The sequence below is a fragment of the Lepus europaeus genome, chromosome 2 (genome assembly GCF_033115175.1).
Source record: "Lepus europaeus isolate LE1 chromosome 2, mLepTim1.pri, whole genome shotgun sequence".
Taxonomy (NCBI): Eukaryota; Metazoa; Chordata; class Mammalia; order Lagomorpha; family Leporidae; genus Lepus; species Lepus europaeus.
In genome coordinates this window covers 13,842,919-13,846,870 of record NC_084828.1, presented here as the reverse complement: position 1 = coordinate 13,846,870, position 3,952 = coordinate 13,842,919, and the positions used below count along the sequence as shown (strand labels likewise).

General features: G+C 44.6%; 1 pseudogene; it reads left to right on the top strand.

Moving 5' to 3' along the window:
* Positions 1-2,207: 2,207 nt before the first annotated feature.
* On the top strand, positions 2,208-2,290 carry LOC133752442 (U2 spliceosomal RNA; annotated as a pseudogene).
* The last annotated feature ends 1,662 nt before the right edge of the window (positions 2,291-3,952 follow it).

Here is a 3,952-nt window from a genome sequence, read left to right as displayed (position 1 = left end):
CACTGTCCACTCTGCCTGTCAAAAATTTTTTAAAAAAATTAAAAATTTAGGCTGGCGCCGTGGCTTAACAGGCTAATCCTCCGCCTTGCGGCGCCGGCACACCGGGTTCTAGTCCCGGTTGGGGCGCCGGATTCTATCCCGGTTGCCCCTCTTCCAGTCTAGCTCTCTGCTGTGGCCTGGGAAGGCAGTGGAGGATGGCCCAGGTGCTTGGGCGCCTGCACCCGCATGGGAGACCAGGAGAAGCTCCTGGCTCCTGGCTTCGGACCAGCGCAGTGCTGGCGTAGCGGCCATTGGGGGGTGAACCAACGGAGGGAAGACCTTTCTCTCTGTCTCTCTCTCTCACTGTCTACAACTCTACCTGTCAAATAAATTTTTTAAAAAACTTTGATATGGTCTGATTTGTTTATTTTTGCTTTTATTTCCTATGCTTTTGGTGTCATATATAAGACTCCACTGCCAAATCCAAAGTGATAAAGATTTATTCCCTTGTTTTCTGCTAAGAATTTTGTGACTTTACCTCCTATATTCAGGTCATTCACTCAATTTTTTAGTTAATTTTTGTATATGGTGTGAGGAATGGGGCCCAACCTCATTCATTTGCATGTAGAAATCCAGTTGTCCTACCATCAAATGTTTCCCCAATGAATGGACTTGGTACCTTGCCAAAAAGCAATTGATAATAGGTATGAGCTTATTTTTTTCTAAAGATTTATTTTATTTATTTGAAGACAAAGTTACAGAGAGAGCAGAGAGAGAGAGAGAAAGAGACAGAGAGAGAGAGAATCTTCTATTTGCTGGTTCACTCCCCAAATGGCTGCCATGGCCAGAGCTGAGGTGATCTGAAGCCAGGAGTTTCTTCCAGGTCTCCCATGTGGGTCAGGGGCCCAAGCACTTGGGCCATCTTCCACTGTTTTCCCAGGCCACAGCAGAGAACTGGACTGGAAGTGGAACAGCCAGGACACCAAACAGCACCCATATGGGATGCCAGCACTGCAGGAGGCGGCTTCACCCACTATGCCAGAGCGTCAGCCCCCTTATTTCTGATTCTGAATTCTATCCCATTGTTTTTTATGTCTATCCTTGTGCTAGTGCCACACTATTTTTTAAGATTTATTTATTTATTTGGCAGAGTTAGAGAGAGAGAGAGATCTTCCATCTGCTGGTTCACTCCCCAGATGGCCGCAATGGCTGGAGCTGGGCCAATCTAAAGCCAGGATCCAGGGGCTTCTTCCAGGTCTCCCACATGAGTGCAGGGGCCCAATCCCTTGAGCCACATTCTACTGCTTTCCCAGGCCATTAGCAGGGAGCTGTGTTGGAAGTGGAACAACGGAACATGAACCAGCACCCATAAAGGATGCCAGCACTACAGGCAGAGGCTTAACCTACAGCCCCAGCTTCTATGCCACACTATTTTGATAACTGTAGCTTTTCATTAAATTTTGCAGTTAGGAAGTGTGAGTTCTACAACTTACTTCTTTTTCAAGATTGTTTTGGCTATTTGAGAACAACTGAAAATATATATGAAGTTGAGAATTAACATTGCCATTTTTACAAATAGGATTGTTACATTAAGTTAGGTGGTAAAAATGCCATTTTAAGTGTTAAAGTGAACATATAGATAGGATTAAGTGTTGAAGTGATCATATAAATAGGACCAACTGTCTGGCAATAATAATAGAATTAAAAGGAGTGAATGCTCCAACATGGGAAGCCGTCCACACAGCAGACTTACAGAATGACAACTGCTTTAAGTAGCATTCTGACCTCAGAATCAGCTTTTAAGTCTTCCTGGTCTGGCTGATAAGCCCATGAGAGCACTTCAGGCATGGAAAGCCAAGACACTGTGGCAAAAAATGTTCTACATGAAGGATCTCTATGAGTGAGACCACAGTGGAAAGAAGTGGCTATCAAAGGGAGGAGAGAACTTCCACTTTGCTTATGATCTTGTCTAAATACTGATAGGGTTTATGGATTCAAGTCTTCCAAAGCCTAGGCAGCTCATGTCAAGAGCCCCAAGTTATCACTGATGTCATACATAAGTGTAATTGTTAACAACAGGAGTCACAGTGCACTAACTCTCCATGCAGGACCTCTGTCCTCAATGAGTTGTATTATGAGAGTTAACTGTAAAACTTGTTTTCAAACAGTTATGTATGTATGTGTGTATGCAAATTGTTGAAATCTTTACTTAGTATAGAGTTGGTCTAATCTCTTCTCGGCCTTTTGGCTAAGATCAAGTGTAGTATAGAGTTGGTCTTCTGTGTATAAAGTTAATTGAAAATGAATCTTAATGGAGAATGGGACTGATAATTGGAGAGGGGAGGGAGAAAGGGTGGGGTGTGGGTCGGAGGGCAGGTATGGTAGGAAGAATCACTATTTCTCAAGTTGTACTTATGAAACTTGTACTCCTTAAATAAAAGGTTTCTTTGAGAAAAAAATAGGGTTGTTAGAGAAGCTGAATTTCAACAACTAAACTGGAGAGATCCTAAAAGACATTCTAAAGACTCTTGATGCAACATTTTTTTCAGATTCTGGTAAGTTTTCTGGAAACCCTAGTAACCACGTATTACAGATCAGGAAAGTTAGGAAAATATCCAAGTTAATCAGAAATTTGATACCACCCAAGTGAGAATGTTTTAGCGATGAGATCATCCCTGCTCTAGAAATAAAAATCCTGTCTCATATATAATCACTCAATTGCCTGACACAGCTTAATAGTGCTGGCCCTCAAAGGAGTTCCCCGGGGCAGGAATCATTTCCAAAGAGGGCAAGTTTATTCAAACATCCTCCATTGCAACTACTCTGCAAATAGGCTTCACACACACACACACACACACACCACAAATTCTAATTCCAATTTGGCCACCCTTTGTTATAGGGTGAAAGAAAACACACCTGATCTACTTGTAACCACTCCCTACATCAGTTTTTTTGGCCTACATATGAGGCTCTGCTTGCAACCAGATCCTCTTCCTGCCCAAGTCAAACACTCACAGCCCAGAACTCCTATGCTAACCTCATCATTTCTACTGGGACCCCAGCTTATCCTGTACCAAAGCAATTGCTTTTATAACTCAGAGTTTGAAAACCTGATGAAGGGCTGGCACTGTGGTGCAGCAGGTTAAGCCACTACTTCTCACACCTGCATCCCATGTCGAGTGCTGGTTTGAGTCCCAGCTCCTCCACTTCTGACTCACCATTCCTCCTAGTGCATCCTGAGAGGCAGGGGTTGATGGCTCAAGTGCTTGGGCTGCTGCTTCCCACGTGGGAGACCAGGATGGAGTTCCTGGCTCCTGGCTTCAGCTGGGCACAGTATTGGCTATTGGGGGATTTTGGAGAGTGAACCAGCAGATAGAAGATGGATCTCTCTCTCTCTCTCTCTCTCTCTCTCTCTCTCTCTCCCTCCCTCCCCGCCTCCCTCTCTCTCTCTGAATTTAAGTAGATTAAATTAAAGACAAAAAAAGAAAACCCAAGGAAGGCAGTACTACTATCTCCCAAAATGTAACCCTACACCAGCTTCTAATATCTCTCTCACACTCCTTCTGCTCCTCACCCTTTGCCCTGTCTTTCTCCCAAGATACCATCACACCTCCAGGAAGCCCTAGCCCCAGTAGGCACCTGGCTCTGACCTCAGCCTACTTCCATGTTAAAGTCTCTTGCATTGGCATCTAATTGGTAAACCCAGGACACATATCTGCATTGCATTCTGCAGGGAGCAAGGGGGCTGCTCAGACCATGGTAGATCTCTTGTCTCTGTCATAGTCTGCAATGCCAGTCTCCAGAGAGCAGAAGGGCGTTAATGCTGGCCATCAGGGGCAAGAACGGTTATTCAAACTGCTTCCCTGACTGACTGGGGCCCTGGCTGAGAGCTTTATGCATTAGGTGGGAGGAGCTGTTTTCCAGAAAGGCTGGAGAGGAGAGTGCTGATAGCAGAGGCTTGCAATCAATCATA